The 21,900-nt window shown below is 36.2% G+C and overlaps 1 protein-coding gene across 2 annotated transcripts in view; it reads right to left on the reverse strand.

Annotated features, from left to right (window-relative positions):
• Positions 1-21,900, reverse strand: part of LOC120632674 (tyrosine-protein phosphatase non-receptor type 9) — a 105,694-nt gene that overhangs the window by 26,570 nt on the left and 57,224 nt on the right. The gene's annotated exons all lie outside the window — the stretch shown is intronic.

Here is a 21,900-nt window from a genome sequence, read left to right on the forward strand (position 1 = left end):
CTTGTCATTAAAAAATTCATCAATTGTATAGTAACCTCGCTGTAATAAATGTGTTTTAACAAATTCTTTAAACTTGTGCATTGGCAGGTCCAAAATCACCTTAGGAATCATATTATAAAAGCGTATACTCAATCCCACAAATGATCCCTGTACCTTACGCAGACGATATCATTTCCATATTAATGTTAAATCTATCGGTCGAAGATCATTTCCATATTAATGTTATAAATGCGAAGATGTGTCGTTTGTTTGTTCGTTAACTATGTACTACTCAACCTTTCTCGATATGACTCCATACATGTAGATTGCATCCCGGAGAAGCGCAAATGCTGCTGGTACAAATTGCCCGCGGCTATTGTCTTTAACCGCTTAACTTATGGTGATATTTTGCATAGAAATTGTTTGGCAGCCTGGAGACGGCCATAAGACACATTTTACCCGGCAGAAATAAAGGATTCCCGAGGGATTTTTGAAAACCCAAATAAATGTGGACGAAGTAGCGGGAAACAGCTACTTTAGGATATGGTGTAACAAAAATAAGAACTCTACCAATATACGACTGCCGGAGGATATTATTTCTAAAATAAAATATTTGTAGTTATACCGCAGTGTTTTTAAGTATACAATATACTTAGTAATTTTAATAGTGCTTGTATTTTGTAAGCAACCGCTGGGAATGCTGCCAACATTTAAACTCCCTCATGTATAATTTAAGCTGCTTACAAAGTAGAATATATTTTTTACAATTTATATTGTATTTCGCATTTATTATACATGTTTACAAAATATAAATCATACACAGACAGAAACTTCAATTCATATATGTACATGCAGGCACCGGCCGACCGGTGAAGTGTAAATGGGGCGTTTTTTTAATTCTACGTTGTCAGTGCCATGTCGCTTTGGCCGTCCTGCGTTGTGGGACATCGAACAAAATTAATTAGACATAAATTTTCCAACCGTGCACAAACATGGCTACGCATATTTTATAGCGGCGAAGTTGTGGAGTCCTTTTGTCGTATTATCCTAAAGCAAAAAGCTGCGATAATTTAAACACACTTTGGCACTAGCTCTGCGTTCAGCTTTGTGCGTTTTTATAAACGCCAAAGTTGCTGCGTTAAAGGGCAAACCAAGACTCAAAAACCAGCTAAGTGGTCGTTGGACTTGCACGAGGTTCCGCACGTGCAAAATGAGACTCCACATAGAAGTAATATAATATATTAATATAATATTAAGATCGAGCAAAATACACATAAATATTTACATACACATTCTGTAGAAGTTGCAACTCGTACTTTTTACGGTTCATGAGATGCAGCCCGAACTGACAGACGTACAGATCAACGTCGTACATTAGTTATTATTTAATCTAGATGGATCCTTATGATGGTTGTTAATAAAAATATATTGGAAGAGAACACAAAGATCTGTTCATACATTTATTATCATTAAAAAGGCTGATGGGGATTTTTCGATAACTCATAACACATATCTTTATTGGAAGAGCCTTTGGATTTACAAGCTATATATTTCGGCTTACTAAAAATTTTAGTGTCCCGTTGTTGTAGTGCGTATCATATTTAACTTCAATTCACGAGGCCATTCAATGCCAAGATATAATGCAATTATAAAGTATACCAGACCATACCAAATTCAGAATACCAGTAAACCGGATTAAAAAAATATTAGTGGTGTCCACCGTCCGTACCTTAAAACATGTTACGATAGCCACATGTTTGTGAAGAATCATTGCAACCGCATAGGACCAGCGCAAATTATGCTCTATAACCCTCTCTCCTATAAGAGAGTTCGCATTAGAGCTTTTTGTGACAGAGCTGGTCCGGGGAAGTACTGCTGCCATGCTTTCTACCGCTAAGCAACATTGTTGCAACACTGTGTTCTGGTTTAAAGGGCGTGGTTGCCGGTCTCATTACAGACACATTAGGATTAAAAACCTACGCCTCAAGTAGATGGACTCAGGGAGGCACGTTGCAGGAAGTGTTCCTCGCTACATACGAAGTGTTGTAGGCGATGTTTTACCATTTACCATCTGCTTTTTCCATCTATTATAACTATAATATGTACAGTATGAGGAGTTTTGAGTCAATCTGTGGGACGTTAATATTAACAGGCTGATGATAATGAAGTGCTAGTGTTAATCTCATACGATAAGAGCTAAGAAAAATATTAAAAGGGTAACTGTCTTTGGACAAGTAAAATTATAATAATAATATAGTGACCTATTCAGAAGTAAATTTGAGCTCATATCCCTTTCAAACTCATGGTCTATTGATATCGCAGTAAGCCGACCCAAGATGAGATTCATGCTATAAGCTAGGTACTGGGGTCAATAAAATGAAATGTACCCGAGGAAATTTAGGGTGAACGCAGACAGGCTCGGGACATTGAGAAAGGTAGGGGTGCGGGGTCACCGACCTCAGTTTTGAGTTCTTGTCGGCTCTATATATGAAATTATAACATCGGGCACGTCTGGCGGCAATTTCGTGTAGGTATTTTTGAGATATCTAAAATAAGCTTCGTTTATAAATAAACCGTTCGATCTTTAAATAGCTTACGTCCTTAGTTGAATGCGATGTATCTGTAAGACATACCTGCTTGTAAAATGTATGTACCATTCCTAGTTCTAAGATTCTGGTTCAATGTCACTGTACCGAACTAATTTAGTACATAGGTAAACTATTTAAAAAAAAAAAAAAAAAAAAATGTAAGCAATTTAGTATTGAATTAATCGAAATAAAATGATTTGTCCACTCATCACTATAACCTTAGCAGAAATATTCTTAAAGATTACGTTGAATAATGTGTAAGAGTGACTTGTACACACACGAACATAAGTAAAGGTGCTATGTTTTACCTCCTAAACACGTAGACTCTCGGAAAGCTGAATCTCGAATGGTGGCTTAAAGTTAATCGCCGAGAACCTGAGCGCGGATTACCGACTACAATATCCTAAAATTACACTTTGCCATTTTCAAAAACTGCTCCAAGACATCTCTATAACGTTTCTTCTACTGATAGCTATCTAACTTTCTATTTATATCCTGATTACCTTCATTTTTGTAATATTGGGTAGAAATACTCCAGACTCCTAAGTTGACCTAACACAGAACTTAAGGCCCACTGTATTAAAATGGTTCGTAGACCGCTTGCATTATCGACTGAATGGATCACATCCATAATAATATTATAAATGCGAAAGTGTCTGTTTGTTTGTTGAACTCCAGCGTTAACCGATATTGATGAAATTTGGCACACATAGTTTTCTGGAGATGGACATAAATTTATTCACGAAAAGCTGCCGCAGTATTTAAATAATAAGCAGTAAAAAAATAGCTTGATAACTTATCACAAATTGGTGGAATTTTGCATGGAAATAGTTTGCTTCCTGGAGACGGCCATATGATACATTTTATCCCAGGAAATTAAAGGGTTCCTGCGGGAATTTTAATAATCCATAAAAAACGCGGCCGAAGTCGCGGGCCACAGCTAGTAAATTATAAACACTCAACACATAAACAGTGTCTTCTATCAAATATCATCAGCTAGCCGACAACTATTCGGGCAGTGCATTGGCCGGAGTTTTCCGCATTGATTATGGAGTCTACCTGTCTAGACATCCCGCTATAGCAAAGTGAAATTAAACACATATTAAACTTTTATCCAAACTTATGAATACAACATTTCTTTATTTTTCACCACAATTTAGCCTTTGATAACGAACTGAGTATAACTAGTTTTTTCGTAAAGCTTAATTATTTAAAAACTGTACTATGGGTAGTACGCAAACGGACACACAGGCAATAAAATAGACATTAAAAAACAGATAGACAGACTGGCAGATAATAAAGTCATTCTATAAAGTTCAATTTTTGAAACACTACTTTTACTGTTAACTAAACTAAAAGTTGTTTCAAATGTATAATCACAAAAACTTGCAACCTAAAATATAAGTTAAGCGAAATTATAAGTGAAGCTTGCGTGGAATAGTGCCAACAAGAATCGCTGTTTATTTCCCCACTAAACGGCTAGACAGATTATTTACGCAGAAAAGAGCGAGCCCTTCTCTTACACCAAGATGTACTTACTTACTAAATCGTCATAAAATATAGACGAGAATATTTCTAGCACTAAACCTTTTATCTTTTTCTTATACAAGTAAGGCCTCGGCTGCATCTTACCTGGTGGAAAGTGATGATGCCGCTATGGAACTGTTATTAATTATATTATGGACGAGTTATAGCAGTATTAAAGCTATACCCCTAATCGGTTTGTATACGCGGCCGTATTGAAAGGCTAAATCGCTTGGCGAAACATCTTTCTTGATAGAGTGGTAACCAGCTTCCGATCACACCAAAAAAAATCTAAATTCCTAAAAGCCGGAATTCGAACCTGTTACCTCCACTCATGAAAACACAGGGACCACTGTGGCCTGGGGGTCTGAAACATTATTGTCGTCTATGAAGTTAGCCCTTAACTTAGTTACTTTTTAGCCAGATTTAGAGACAGAGGTAATAAATATTAAATATTTAGGTACACATTCCGCTAGATAAAAGTACGCGCAGATTTTTATTTTTCTTAGTTCTTGCTCTGTTTCTAATAACTTCAAATTAGACCTATGGCAATATGAATATACCTAGTGTAGGTAACCATCGATCAACTTAACATTTGGTTTACTACTCTTTGGTTGGCTTTTTTAGGTATATAAAACAGAATCTGTGAAAAAGTCTGTACGCCTTTGAGAATAATTATGGAGAACTCTCAGGTATGCAGATTTCCTTACTTCGTGTTTCTTTTACTCTTAAAGCAAGGGTGTATATATATATGTATAGATACAATTTTCTCTTAACATGAAGGCATCATATAAAGGCGGTGGAAAAAAAAACCGGAAGGGAATTCCAGACCTGCTGCTACCTGACAAAACTATATTGTACAAACGACTGTTGTTTTTCCAAGAGTCTAGAGAGCTGGAGTATCCACGGCAAGCAGGGTACGCAAGTCGAGAGCCTTACTTATGTAAAGTTTTTAAAACCAAGAATTAATTTCAAAGTAAAATCAGTGTAATTCACGTCTCGTAAACGCTCCAGACTTCCGCTCTGGGCAGTCTAGACTGCTTCCAGATATGCAAAGGACAATAATGCAATTCCCTTTTAAAATGTCATTAGTACTAACGTTTACGTTGCGTCAAGCTAGTTAACGTTGTTTACTTTGCTGGTAAATTGTTCAAGTGTACTTAACTAATATTATATGAAGATAAGGTTTTAGTTATCAAAGTCTTAAAAGTTCATCATTACGTAAACATGAACATTTAACGAGAAGGTTGTAGGTTTGATACAGCTAGAATTTGAGTTGTCACTTTTTTTAACTAACCTAAATTCAATCACACTATTCTACATATTTGCTATTCACTATGTTTAGAGACTTTTTCCATTTCATATTTATTTTAGAAAAAATGCAACAAAAAAGTAATCGAAAAGTGTAATATAGCGACGCAAATATGCTTTGATTAAAAGAAAACTTGATGAACGCCTAGCCGGCTACGAGGCAAATGATATTTCACTAAACTAGGTTGCAAGAGTGGCTGAGGTAAGATAAACTAACTTAACTCTCGACTAGGCAATATTGGTCAATCCAGATATATTCAAGATTTGTCAGGGCTGCTGCAGTGTTCCATTGGTGACGGAAGTAGGTCTAACATTTACAGTAGGAATATTAAGCAAACTAAAAACTCGTTCCATGTCACGCTGTGTTAAAACAAAGCAGGAAATATAATTCTAATACAGTGGGCAAACACAGCGTTGGTAGACCCCGATGATGCTCACAGATGAAGCGGCTTAAGACCGTGGTATTTGAAACTCCCTACAAAAGACGGACGTGCATTGGTTGACATAATGTTGATGATGATGATGACGTGAGCAAAATGTTTAACTGGAATTATAGAATATTGACAATCTTACGTTTTTTGTTTCACTTTCAATAGTTTTTTCTTGGGTATTAATTCGCCGTCGTTTTTTCATCTTTTTTTCTACCTACTCTTGGCTTGTCATCTCAGTCTTCAAGGACCAATTAAAAACAGCGATTCTTAATCGCAATCAACCAAAAAAAATACTCAAAAGAAATTATGACACGTATTTATTAGCTTTAGAATCAAATAAAAGAACTTGGAGAGTTAACTCAGAGTTTATTATTCCCTCTTTAGGTTAAACGTTACAGTTCGCCGATCTTGATATTTTAACGGATAATTGGAAGCCTTTAACTAAATAGTATGCCGTGTGGTGACGGCAGATTGGAATACAGTTGTCTTGTGAGTGTCGTACGAGGTGATTTAGGGTATACATACCTAATGTAGAACGTCCAGCAGCGTCCTCTGTGCTGCTACTACTACCGTCTACGGCGAACACGTGGTAGTTCTGAGCAAAACCTGCCTTTAGTCTAGCAGTGGACTGTTATAGGTTGTTGATTATGAACTAAATTCTAAACAGTCGGGTTTGCGAAGTCTCTTTACGCTGTTGTAATTTGATTAGGATCCCGACACTTAATTTGTTTTAACTTTTCTGCGGATTTCATGGACTGAAAAGATCTTCAAGATTTTTCTTGTAAAACTTTTTTACAAGTTGCAGTGTTCGTGTTAACTACGCGGCGCGGCCAGAGCTACAACGGCGCGTTAGTGCCGGAAGCCCGGAACTAAGTCAAGAGGAAGCCCGGCCGTTGGAGAGATTTGTTTATCTTGCAATCAAGCTTGAGAGCTCCGTGAATCTGTGTTTTCATTTAATTCACAGCAAGCCGGAGAAGTTTGCTTTTACTTTTAATGTTATACAACTTCATAAAATATTTACTTTTAGATTGCTCATAAATACTATCACTGGCGCAAAATCAGGCCTAATTAAGTCTCAGTAAAACATTTGAACGCTACAATCGTAGTCAGAAAAGCACTGGTTGAAAACTTTAGTTTTCAGGTAAGTAGTAGGTAGCGGCAAGAAAACATGACGAAGTTTTCAAAATAAGTAACATGATTTGGCCAAGGTGGTTCTTTCTCTACGAAATTTTGAACGATCACGCGTGTCAAGAACATTGAACATAACCGTAGTTTTGTCCACGTGAATTCCAAGCCCTATACGTCTAGAAAATGGCTTAGGTCAATCATAAAACCTCGAGGTCTCGTGCAGTCCTTTTTGTACTCACAGGTCTCGCTAAAACGTAACCACTGTAGAACGGTTTCATATAAAATACCTATTTACTCTGATTGTGTTTCACGATACAAGTTAGCACCCAGATGTTGCTCCTAATTATAATCATATTTATGGAATAAAATTTGTAGTTCAACGTTCCCGTTAAAGAGATTTTAATGTTCCCGTTCAGATAGGTAATATTTTATTTAAACTTGTAAGTAAAACCAAAGCGACACCAAAACTAGCTGATTACTTTTAAGCGTCAGTTCAGTTTTGTTTGAGATAAGTACAAACAGAATATGAAAACAACTTTAGAATACACTTTAATTGACAACCATGGTGGTTACCATTAAACAACGATTTTGTGTTCGGAAATTTAATTAGGAGACACAGCGCAAGGCTGCCAACTCGAGATAAATTAGTCTTTTATCGGTGAAGTTCTCCTCAACCCCCGCTCGCCTCTTTAGACACTTAACTTCGTCTGCGCAGCCCTGACCGGGTGCCCCGTATTGTTTCCAACCACAATGCGGGCTGCTGCCGAGATAGATCGCTAAAGACGTCAACGCTAAACTTTAATTATAAACACAATCTGATAATTTATACAACCATATTCAAATAAAATAGTTTTAATTATAATTTTCTTGTTCTCCAAATTTGCTTAACTTATGGTGTGCAAGTAAATAAATACTAAATAACATTAAAATTCATAAATAATCCAAAAATACTGCTCTTTTAGTACATTTAAATCGTCATTATTAGGCGTAAAATAAATACATATTTTTATAAAAAAGAATATATTTATCAAGTTTATCTACTTGGCATTTCTTACCAAGTGGATATAATGACTTGACTCGAGCTAAGGAGATATTTTAAAATATGAATAGGAGTAATAACCATATAGAAACTGTAATAAATGCGGACAAACGGCAACAGATTAGACTTGATGTTACGGATTACAGCAAATAACGCCTAATGATCATTGTATAATATCATGCTTGAAAGATTCCACTACATGCAAATAAAGAGTATTTTCAACAAAGCGATCCACGTTTAATTGGGATATGTAGGGGAATCGTGTAAAATTGAATTGGACCAGAGTCAAATGCAACCTCTTTTGCGAAATCTCAAGGCGCTTACTTCGCTTTGAGTTTTGTGTACACACGAGTTCCTATGAGCTTAGGTACTTGTTATATCATATTTTTCCATTCTTAATATTGCATAAGTTGTTCGCAGATTAGCATCAAAGCGGCATATAGGCACATAAAGTAATTTAAGATTATTTTCTTTTTTAGTCGTTTTTTGGACTCAAGTTAACTACGTAATTTCTTATACCGTATTAAAAAGAATAGGCATTAGTTAATATTATAAGTTGAAAAAGGACCCAACGTCATATCTTTTACCAATTTTATGATCGTGTATTAGAGGAAGTAACGACGAGTAAAGTCATAGGTAGAGTCTGTATAATTTCTTAGTGTCGGTATACCGGCAGGAGGCTTTGTATTTTTATATATTTACTTATTTTTTTATTTTGCTTTATTCGTTTGTTGAAGAAAATGATTTCTATTTTATTTTATTCCTATGGAATTAGTAATAATACTTAGGTAGAAAAGAAAATTTTCATGAAAAATATAATTAGGTGGGTATCTAAACATACACGAATACTCATTAATTAACCCTAGTTTTTAAATCTTAGTATATCCACTAGTTTGAAGTTACTGATGAAATAATCTCCTTTCCTCATAGGAAAATTTATATTACATACTTTAAACGAAATAGTTTAAGTATGTAGCTCACAGGTTATACAGCAGAATACTCATAATTGAAACGGTGATTGCAACGTAATGCCCGCATTAGTTCAGCTCGTAACATCTGCGCATAAAATGAACCTCTTTTCACATTTGTCCCCTCCCCACAATGCTGGATTCCACACGTTTAATCTGCAAGTACTAATTAGAGTCTTACAACTTTTTATTTGCTCTGTTCTTGTATGACCCATTTATATTCATCACTTGACGTAATTCTCAAAAAAAAATTGCGGGGTGATTTTGAATTTGGCGTGTGTATTTTGAGGTACAAGAACAGATTTACGAACTTCTGTTTGGTTGTGATAAATCCACAACCAATCGTAGCCTTGCTTAGTTGTGGAGTTACATTTGACTGTCATTTGTCTGTTTTCCCAGACGAGTTGTTAGTTTGTATGCCTGAGTATCTGAAACATCGTTTCAAACCAAAGTTTGAGTGTTATGTACTATGTACATTTAAAGCCAAAATCATAAGGCAACAATATAAAATGTTAAAATGAAGGAAACATAAAAATATCACCTCTGAGTGTGAAATTATTTTTACTGCTCAAAACAACGTCTCGTATGGTTAATTTTAATTTATTCTTGAAAAAAATCGTTAATATAAATAAAGATAAAAAAAATATTTATTTATCGTGTTTGTTTTGGTTTAAGAAACATTTTGTCATGAGATTTCATCACCTGTGATCCTGTTCATGACGCAACAATACAGCTGATGCTCAAGGTAAAAAATCCAACTTGCACAGAGTGCTCTCATGCAAAATGGGCGTGCAGCGTGCAGTTTAATAACGTCCGCATTCATTCGCCCGTGACAGCTGCCTTTCAATAGGATGATGCTCTTCCGAGATTTGTCCGCACAATGCCCTTACTCACTTTTAACGTCAAACACACTTATTTAAAGTCTTTATTCTGTGACATTTTAAGTCCCTTTTAAGTGTCAAATAAGATTCTTCCTAGCGACTTTTTTGATGCCGTCTGTCCAACTAATCCGGGAGCGGGCCTACCAACAAAATATCTTTACTTATATTTTTAGTAATACGAATGCGATTTGATAGCATGTCTCAGTATCGGAAAAAAGTCGCGAGCAAAAAACGACAAAAAAAATCGCTAATAAGATGTATACGGTTTCTTAATCGTTAATTCAATTACGGATAAGTCATCTGATACCAATAGAAGCCCCATACAACACTTGCTATAAAATTGCTGAAAAGCACGTTCGCCTAAGGCTAGGTTTCGAGGGTCACGCAACGTCGTGCTTCGTTAATCTACTAACGGCTACAGTTACTACAAGAATTGCTATTAAACTCTTTATCGTCCAAGTACTATGGACCTAATGTCGCTCGTTTTAGAGTCGCAAATCCTGCTCGACTGATTTTTGTGTTACAAACGTTCTATCAAACGCCCGAGCTAATGACTTGAAAACAAATTTGTGTTTTAACAGTATGCAAATAAAATCTATTTTACTCCGATGTTAAAGTATTTCAATACTCGAAAATGCCTCCCCTATTGCGATCGAGCAAAATCTTCTACCACGGGCGGCTACTAATGCTATACGAATGTTTAGATGATTGCTTTCAAACTCTCTTTAATTATTTAATTTACTGCCTTTTATGGGACGAGTTAAGACGGCAATTTCCCTAAACCCGAAATAATTGCAAAAGGTAATAAATGGTAGGTACATTTTTTTGGACTCGAAATAAAAGAACATAAGCGGAATGACCGCAATTCGTTTCTGGACCATCCATTTATCTTTAGCGCGTGCCATCGCTTCCTACGGGCCATCTTCCAAGATACTTTGTTGTCCTATCCAAACACCCTTTCAACTCGACACGCTACTTTGAATGCGCTCGACACTTTGCCAACGTCAAAGGGTAAAAGTAGTTCGTCGTATTTCATTTCAGCGGCAAAATGGAGGTATTTACGTTCAAAACGAGTACCATGCAGGCTGTATACGGGCTTTACCCGGCACACTAAAGAGACATCGCGTCTCTAGAAGCAAAACGCAAAGAAGCTTATCCGCGATTTCTTAGGATACTTTCAAATTAGCAGAAAGCACTGCTCTGTCAAAATATATCTGAGGAGCTAGTAAAACTTATTGAAACCATCAGCGTGTATCAGAAGTTTACCTTAATAAAATCATTATTAATCAATTCCTTTATCAATGGATTTATTTTCTATTAGCAGTAGACTTCGTCCGCGTACCTATAACATCTGTTAAGTAAATTTGTCCCATACACACGTTCATTCTACGACCCACCGCGTTGCATCGGTCGCCCGTTGGCGTAAGACTCATAGCTTGATTTAAATTTTTGTAAATCATGAAGCATGAATTTTATCATTATACTTTTGATAAAATGCCTTTATTTATGCACTTTTTATAGGTAACTTCAAGGCAATATAGAGTACATGATACTAATTCAAAACTATTTCTAACATTAATATTCTTATTTCTTGAATGTAAAGGCTGCGCTTAGTTATTTGTCAATTATGAACTACAACTAGCTTAAAAGAAACCGAAGGGATATTTTTCCGTCTTTCTAATTTTATCAAACCTTATTGGCAATTTGATCATGTTCACCGTAAATTTCCAAGTTAGCAAATCTCTCAAATCGATTCTCGAGATAAAAAAGACGACCCAGCGAAACTACACGAGGTCGCGAGCATAATTACTCTTGTTTCTTGTACGAGGGGGGTTAAAACACTCAGTAATGTGTTGATGACGATGTCAAAGGTTTACCATATGAAGATAAAGTGGTTGGAGGTCCATCACCGATGGAGTGTCATGAAGGCATCCCTGGCCGAATGCCAGGCGCTTAATAACGTCCTATCTTGTACGAATAAAAATACTTCACCTATATACACTCAGTTTAGATATTTAGTTACTAGGTATTAAATAAAGCCGCGACGTGACGGCAGATGAGAATACAGTTTGTCACCATCCTTCCTCTTTCCGTGGGTGTCGTACGAGGCGATTAAGTGAATATAACGGAGAACGGGCAGAAGCGTTCTTTGCCACAACTACCATCTACTGCGATCACCAACCCGTCTGCCCAGCGTGGTGATTATGGACAAGTCCTCACGTTGGGAGATGCCTTCAGTACAACAGTGGACTGTTATAGGCTTTTGATGTATAATAATGCACGATTTGTGGTCTATAGGGTACGGTACCGATGCGACGGCCAACGCTAACCTTTATGAGACAAAATCATTTGAAAAAAGGGTTATAAGGAAACCACGAATAAAACTCGCTACAAATACTCGAGTCGATGATTATAAATATAATATACCGTGACATTTTTACCTTCGAACATTAGCCCTTTAGTTTATCTGTATCTATAGTAACTACGCAATAATCAAAACATTGTTAGACACGACTCATAAAAAAATAAAACAATAATTTCTGCATTAGGAAATTTGAAAGCACCTAATCAAATTAAGTACTTATTCGAATATTGGTATCTACTGCGTGAAATTAACACAATTGATTGAAAGGCCGCACCGCGTCTGACAATCGATATAGGATGCTTGTTAAACAACAAACTATGATTTTTTATTTTGTAGCATATTATTTCTAATGAATAGTAAGTAGACTTTGGACAAGACCAATGTTGTACTACGAAAACAAGTTACCATATATATTTTAGATTTCATACAATAGTATACTAAAAACAAAAATTGACAAACCGAACTAACTATAACTGCTTGAGATAATATGATATCTGTAACAAGTTATTGTTTTAACATTATCTAGCACCACATGTGACCTAAAATATAAACACAACTGATGTCATCAGGTATTTATTTATTACAACTTTGTATATTTATTTCTCTAAAATTAGTGATCCTGAAAATGTTGCGGGACCATAGTTTATCATTGACATGAAGTCCTGCTTTCTAACTATAGCCTTGCATTGTATATGAATGGGTATTGTATAGAAGCGGGCATTAATTTAAGTCGATTAGATAGCTTTAGGCTTATTTCGCTGTAATTTGCAACACGAAGACTCATCTGATGAAAACAATGTTACCAAGTAGAATGGGAACCGTTTAAGGCATTATGCAACACTCAAGACAATGCGACAAGACGAAACGTTGCGCGACAATTTGTCACAGTCTGGCAGTGCTTTTAGACGTCACTCAATTTAAATTACAAGGTCAAGCCGACCTTTGAGTCAAATGTCAGGAGTTCGATTCTATTAACGCCAGCGGCTGACAAATTGAACTAGCACAAGTGGTTTAATTGGATATGACATTTTCAGTGTAAACAAATGGACGTAGCACAATATTGGCCTGTCAGTTATTTTACCTAGTGATTGATTTAAAAATAAGTTACACATCTTTACACATAATATTTACAAAGGCCTCCTCTCATAGGAAGAGAAGGTTTTAGCCACGATGGCTTTATGGATTATATTTTATCAGCATCATTATTAACCCAATAGCTGTCAACTATAGGACGCACGGATCTCCACTCTGAATGAAAAAAGATAAACACATATTAGTAATAATAATCCGGACCTTCTCTCAGCCCACCAATTTTCTAACTCTGAACTGGGCTGGTACTGGGAATTTTTACAAAATAACGAAAAATGTTAAAGTTATATATCAATAGGAATGTATGGAGGATTTTGAAGATATTGTTAACGATAAAAAAAATATTACGCTTAAATCTATCTAGTATAATTTCTAAATTTCAAACATTTTATTTTCAGTTTTGTTAACATCTCACAAACAAAACCCGGTCTCAATCTAATATTAATTTACCTTCGGGGATGTAGATAAACTGTAACCATCCATTCGCTTTGAAACTTAGGGATAAAATTACAGAAAACTCAAAAATAAATGCAACGTTCAAGTCAATCGGCCGACTGGCGCAGTAGGCAGCGACCCTGCTTTCTGAGTCCTAGGCCGTGGGTTCGATTCCCACAACTGGAAAATGGTTATGTGATGAACATGATTGTTTTTCAGTGTCTGGGTGTTTATCTGCATATTATAAGTATTTATGTGTATTATATTCATAAAAATCTTCAACAGCTATCTTAGTACCTACCCATAACACAAGCTACGCTTACTTTGGGGCTAGATGGCGATGTGTGTATTGTCGTAGTATATTTAATTATTAATCCATAGACTAAAATAAAACTATTGCTTTCGAGTATTTTCAAACTGCTGTGCAATACAAGGGCGCATGTAGCAACACATAATCTATATTGTATAGCAGGAACGTAAAGCAGTGTGGGACGCAAGCTGCTCCCAATACATAAATAATCCTTATCAAAGCGGGCTGGGACTGCGGACGAGTTCCATTGCCCGGCGTGCCATATAAACAAACCTTTATGACGCACACCGTGCCAATTTATTTATTCCAGAACGACATGGTTAATACATATTAATAAATAAATAATAATAAAAATACTATCACGATAACACATCACCATCTAGCCCCAAAGTAAGCTTAGCTTGTTGTATGGGTACTAATATAGCCGATTTATATTTTTAAATCGGCTATAAATATAATACACACGTATTTAACTTAAACATATATATAAACATCCAGACGCTGAAATACATTCATGTTCATCCAACAAACATTTTCCAGTTATGGAAATCGAACCCACGGCCTTGTACTCAGAAAGCAGGGTCGCTGCCCATTGCGCCAGTCGGCCATCATTATTAAAACAATTTATATGAAGATAACAAACATACAGCTTAATTGGCTATACTCTGCGAAAAGGAGAAGAATCTGTACGGTGCAATTATAATGAAAATGAAATTTATTGTTAAAATATTAGTCTGTTTACAATAGTGTTGTGTTGGGAATCCTGGGAAGTAAGTTTTAAATAAAACCTGTGTCACAGGGTCCCCGCTCTCCGTATACAATTTATGTATCTATATAATTTCTTCAATCTTCATACTCCACACCAAAAAGGTCTTCCGCAGTGTACTCTCTACATACGTTTCGCTCTAACACCGGAGCGTCCCCAGAAGTTGACTTTAGAATTAACGATTGCTAAGTAACGCCTGCTTCTATCCAATATTTAAAACTTTTTCTATGAAGCGACGATAACGTATGGTTAGGATTACGATCTTATTTCCTTGGGGACAATTGATAAAGTTTTCGTAGTTATGTGTGTTTTATGATAATAAATATATCAGTTCCCCATAGCATTCTCAATGGCGTGTGAAATCCATTAATCCGCATAGTCTCCGCAGAGGATCCTTCCCAGAAGGATCCTCTGCGGAGACTGTGCGGATGATAAGAAATTAAGAGAGTAACTCGTGGTGTTATCGGTAGTATCCCACTAATGATGATTTATATAAGATTTACTTATCTGCATGTAGGTGACGTTCCTTACGTTTAGAGTGGTAACTTTATGAAATAATGATGGTAAGACATTCAGAGATGGCCAAATCACTTACAATCAGAAGAATAGTTTAATCAAAGTATAATAGGCAAACTTGGATAAGAGTACCTTGGAGGTAATTTTGGATTTTACATATTTGGTAAGCTCATTGCTGATTGCCCCTCTCTATCAATTTTTTTGCCTCAGGTCCGGCACAAAAATTGATAGGTCTTGAGATCTGCCCACATATTCTAACCACCTTATTCGTACTAGCTTGATTTAGGAAATTTTTACGTTGTTTTTTAGTCCTCTTGAGTAATCTCTTAGAGATGTGATGTAACAAGAACTCGGGATCAAGGCCGGCTCATCTCCCGAACGATTCTATAGTTTATTGCAGCCACACTCCTAACCGTTTCTTACGCGACATTGAACCGGAAAGCTAAATCACTTAGCGGCACGTCTTTTTCGGTTTCGGTGGTAACTAGCTACGGCCAAAACCTCCCACAGGACCAGCCCAGAGAAAATTCTCTTGAGAGAAGAAGCCTGTGTCCAGTCTTGAAACACAGCCTTAGCAATGCCTGTTCTGAGTCCGCTGCTACGCTGGTCCGTTCTTCACGTCCACATTTCGGCTGATAAGACTGTGAGTCCGGATGTCACACACTATAACAGTATTCAAACCATATTTGTGCATGAATTCGATTGTTTCGTGTGTTACCTTTTATAGATTTGCACGTGTAACGAAAGCCGCTGCTTCTTAAGGTGCCGGTAGTTTGGAATTCTCGACCGTACCTCAAGATCAGTAGCGTGCACAGGGTTTTTGACCAGTGTATACATAAAGAAAGAAGACAGCATAAATCCTCCTTTATGAGTTAAACAAACATTTTAGGTTGTGCAGTACTTTGTGCATGTAATGAAATAAATTGAAATTAAAAACGTAACCGACGTACATTATTTGGTCAAACGTAAAACTTTCGATAAAACTATTTGATGATGAGATGATGATTGATTTATTTGACCATTTCTAAAAATTAATTTATATAAAATAAAAAATAATTGGTCTCACCCGACAAAGTGATTATACGTACACATCAACAAAAATAGTAGTCACTTCTTTTTTTTTTAATTCAGTTGTAATTTAGGTATATTCTAGATCATAGAATAGACATAACCTAGGAATGTGAACATCTGTTTCGACTAGGTATAAGCCAAATAGCAATAATATATTTCAAATAGAAACGAGTTTCGATTACTTAGTGTTTATCCCTCGCTACAATACGACCTACTTAACGTATGTGAAGAGAACATATGTGTATTAAAAACATTTTACGCTAAACCACAAGTGCGAAAGCCTAAAATGCCTTAAATCTAATTGGAAACGGCTTACACTTAACAAAACTTAACCCAAGGTTAATATACGGATTCCGTTAAAAAGATTTTGTGTGCGGATTACATAGAGGTAGTGCATGATAAAATGTGGCGCGAATTAAATCTATGAAGAATATATTGGCCTTTCTTTTTTTTGACGGGCGGGCAATCTTAAAAGATACCCGATTCTCTGCGCGAGGGTTTGGGATATGTGGGCTTTCTACCCAATCAATTCCCCTCGGTAGCCAGCCTCAGTACATATTGGGAGGCTCCGGGATCTTCTAGGAACGCACCGGTGCCTCCCTTGCACAACACTTGTAGCTCGTCCCGGGAAGATTAATGATTCCCGACTTCATGGAGGTATGAGGTAAGGCAACACAGGTTGCTTTGCTTTAGCATTTAGTAAGCGGCTGTCTTCCCGGGGTCGTAAGTATAAATGATGACGCGACTGCTAGTCCCCGTCGGACCGTTCACGACCCTTATTGGCCTAACACTTTATACACAATATGCTATTTTTTTAACCTATGTCTGTAAAAACCAAAACCAAACATTTTTCCCGGTTGATTTTGGCAATGGTAGTCAACTCGAGAGAGATTATCCTACGCGGGCCTAATCGTGCACAAGTGTGTGTAAACACAGGTGAAATCTCTATTCCCGCACTCTCATAGTCCGATGGGACGACAGATCCGATGACCGGAAACATATCAGGAGCAGGGCCGACAGTTTAGCGTGCTCTCCGAGGCAAGGGGGTGAATCACTGCCAATTTCAAATCCGGGCTGGTAGGTAAGTTCTAAGAATTTATAGATACAAATACTTGTCATAAAATGTAGACTGTATGAAAAGATTAATATAATGATGACTACATTAGGGATGACCTATTTAAGACTTAAAACTTCATTAGATTAGACAAACAGGATAACTCCTTTGTATAGTTTGAAACCAACCTAGAGTTTTAGCTTTTGGCGTTAATGTGTAGTTACGCAAACAACAACTTCGACCGAACAAATATCTGTTTTCCCATTTCCCGCAGTTATTTATAAGCAAAGTTCCCTTTTACCTAATCTGAAAAGCTCTATTAAAATGTTTTTTCTAGAGTAAAATATAGCTAGAGAGTTAGTTAAAAAGACGGAGAGTAAACATATAATTCTATGTTTTTTTAATCCCACGAAAACTGTTCCCACAGAATTTGTAAAAATCGCAAAAACGCGAACGAAGAACGCGGGAAACAGCAAGTTTTTAATAAAACTTCATTTTATGTTATTTGCCTTTATTATATGTTAGACCGTAGTCCACCAATCCGCACTGGGCCAGCGTGCTGGAGTACGGCCTAAACCCATTCTCATTGGAGGAGAGCCGGAGACCAGTGTAGTGGGCCGGTAATGGGTTTATGTTGTGATGATGATGATGATGATTATATGTTACAATAAAACACAAAGCTGAAGTTTGAAGTGTAAATAATAGCTAAAAAAAGTCATTCCCGATTGTAATGGTGCCAAGAATGTTGGCTGCACAGTCTGCACAGCGCTGAAGTCAGGCTGATTGTTACAGTTGTTATCAGAAGAGGCAATTAACCGGAGCGTGATATCACTTAAATAATTCCTGGCACTGTGACACCATGAATAGTATTTGAGGCATTTAACTTATCGCCTATTTTTGTTTTCAAATTTTAGGTCATTAATGAAAGAACATTTTAACCCAATTTGAATTTTCCTTTACTATAAACATGATATGTTAACGATCCATTAACACCTTACGCAATCGCCCTACAAGCAATTGAACGATAACGCACACTTGTGTAGATGCCTTGAAACGGAAGTACTTACGTCGTGACTTTTAGGGGCAATTGAACCGGTTCAAAACACGACTAATATAAGAATTAATTAAGTAAACTTCGTAAGTAAATTGTTTTTTAAATTGTTTTTTTTACAATATCCGTTTTAGAGCGATGCGCAACGTGGACGTGTAATGAGGTTACTAAATTACATGAGGTAGTTAAAGTCTGATCTTTTGTAATATACCTACTCCTGAATATTTATAATATCGAAATGTTGATAATTCATGGTTGAATATTGAAATGGTTCTACACTAAAAAAAAAAGTTCCAAAATTTGTTGTAGACTATAAAAAATATCAGTCACATATTTTTTTTAAACTGCGATAATATTTACCACCTGATCTTTTTTCACAACATTACAACGTCTTTAGCTTCGATTATATCGGCCTTATCGGCATTAAAATATTTCGGATTTCGTTTTTACTCTCCGTTCTAATTTCTAACACGATTGAATACTTTTTGTTCTTTATTTGGTGACGTGCTACTTTTGCAAGAATTAAGTTAAGTTGCGAAATTATTCAAAGTAAATGTCGGCTTTAATATTTATTGCTGGCCTACCGAATGACTGCCTCTTTTCTCTCCAAGGTGATGATCATCAACATGAATAGCCTATAACAGTCTACTGACGGACTAATAGTCTCTCCCAACGAGGGGTTTTGTCCATAATGATCAAGCTGAGAAGAGAAGTAGGAGATCGCAGGAATAGCACAGAGGAAGCTACTGCCGCGGAAAGAGGGGGAGTGAGACAACTGTATTCTGATCTGCCGTCACCACATGGCACAAGTTAATAATAATTATATTATGTCCGCTACCCAGGACTTTTTTCAAGAGTAGGTAGGTTCTACCTAAAATATTCGGTGAAGATGATAGCAGTTGTATTTCATGGCTGGCCCATCGAATTCCTTCCTTTTCTCTCTAGGTGTCTTCTTAGTTATAACGCCAAAGAAAAAATAACGAGTTTAAAGTAATTTGGTAGCGTATGGCATTTTAGCATACAACTTTAAGCATTGTTTGGCTAGCCGAAAAACGTTACGTAACTTTCAACCTTGAAAAAGACAAGTTGGCAAATTGCCACCTTTTAACATATTAGATTTCCTACGAAAGAAACTGATACGAGGTATGTAATATATTCAATTTAAATTACTCAGACTAGCTTTAGCTATTTCACTCGAGATATCATCTTGTATAAATTATAAATAAACGCTAATTAAATCGCACAGAGTTAAATTTCACAGGCTGGTAACATTTTAAACCGCACTAGTTCTAATTGCGTCATAGATGGTAGTGGCCGCAGCAGTATTTGAGGACAAGGTCAGTAAATGACATAATATAGAGCGGATAATAAGATGTATAGCTACGAAATACTTTTGCACTGCAATAATCCAATAATAATAATTGGAAACAGAGCATTAATATCAACAGTCGTACTATACTGGTACCAAAACCTTGTAAAACATATTTTTGATGTCTATATTTTTTGCTCATCATCTTCCTTAGCATATTAGTTTCCCAATGCTGGGCAAAGGCCTCCTCTCGCACTGACAGAAGGATTGTCTGCTCCAAATGGTATCATTTGGCCCCTAAGGATTATCACCATTTTAGATACTAATACTAACTTAAACCACGACCCGACCAACCGACAAACCGATTTACTAATCTTCAATGAACAGGGTTAAATCAACGCCAATTCCTTAACTCTGAACTGGTACTTCCAAATAAAATACCAAACCGAGGAGGTCATGATCCGTATTTGCAGATGTGGTCTAACATCCTACCTAGGCAGTTATACACACAAAGTAGAAATAATGTTTTAAAATACATTAGTTAATCAAGAAAAGAACTTGAACAGTAATATTAATTTGAATCTGCTGCTTTAAGCTATTACATAAAGCTACACTATATATTACTCCTTCAACGAATGATATAATATACAAGAAGCCGTTAATTCTAAATAGTGCTAGATAAGTTTGGAGCTCGATCGATATACGTATACCAATACAAACTTCGTCAAAGAGAAGTTGGAGGGTTCGGTTCCGACATAACGTCCGGAGTCCGGGCGGAAGATCTTTGATGCGGTCCGTGCAAAACACTATTACAAAGCTCCCACATTCATAGCTTCAACCTCAACGTGATTCGGCAACACCTCCACATTAATTCACATTCCATTTGTTGTAACATGTCTTATTATGTAAACAATCCTGCAATTACTTTTTAGTGTAAAGATTGTTTTTAACTTATTAAAAAATAATGAAAGCAAGAATTATATTCATAAAGAACATCTATCTTTTTATGAGTTTTTATTTATTTCAACACATTTATTTTTTAAGGTACGTTACCTTATACTAAATAGTAACAAAAAGATTGTTTACACAATAGGAAAAGTAAAAATAGAAGTTTTATAACAAAAATTGTTCACGTCGGATGCACGGTTCTAGTTTATCGGATAAAAATAAAATTACTGATTAAGAAACTGTTTGATAATATTACAACTAGGTCACGGCTAATGGAAATAATAGAAACTGCTGTTACAATACTTATAATCAAGTAGCTTATCCAAGGATAAAGTGTACATTGTGTTTTCACGAAAATGTAGATTACCCTCTAGACCTTTTGATGCCTTTGGGAACTTTAGCGGCCTCCGGTTCGAGGGGTGTTCTTTACTGCAAAAGTCAAGACCGTAAATCGATAAGAGTTTATCCGTTATTCAGCTATTGTATTCTACACCATGTCTTCAATGCCGCTTAACCATATGAGGTTTTTTTACGATATTGTTCCCTCTTTATCTTCCTAGTTTCCTCAACTGCATTATATATTTTAAAGTAAAGTAGGGTCATGCTAAATCAGTGGCGTTTATAGCGGGTATGGACATTATATAAAATGAAGAACCTCCAGTACGAGTTATAAAAATTTAAGGGAAAGCTTTTTATAACTCTTAAAATGCCTATCCTTAAGTTTTTTATAACTCTTACTGGAGTTTTTTTTTTATTTTATATTATCTGTCCGCTTAATGCATACCCTGAATGCACGCCACTGTGCAAAATAAGAGAAACCGTTTCAAAATATATTCATTCATGCATTGCATTGGATTAACGAACCTACAGTTTAGTGACAATTAATTAAAGGGATACCTTCAAGTTTTACCTGCAGATATAGTTAAATCATTATAAATAAAGGTCTTCGTTTGTTTTGCCTCAACGACACTGAAGTACCCAAAAACAGAGACTGGTCTAAAATAAGACTAAAGATAATCAGAAGTTTTATGCAAAACGGATATGAAGGACATCGTGTATTGTGTCTGTAATAGGCACCTATGAATTTAAACATGATGCCTTTTAAGTCATGTTTCTACATTGACCCGGTAAATCTGT

The sequence above is a fragment of the Pararge aegeria genome, chromosome 20 (genome assembly GCF_905163445.1).
Source record: "Pararge aegeria chromosome 20, ilParAegt1.1, whole genome shotgun sequence".
NCBI classification, from domain to species: Eukaryota; Metazoa; Arthropoda; class Insecta; order Lepidoptera; family Nymphalidae; genus Pararge; species Pararge aegeria.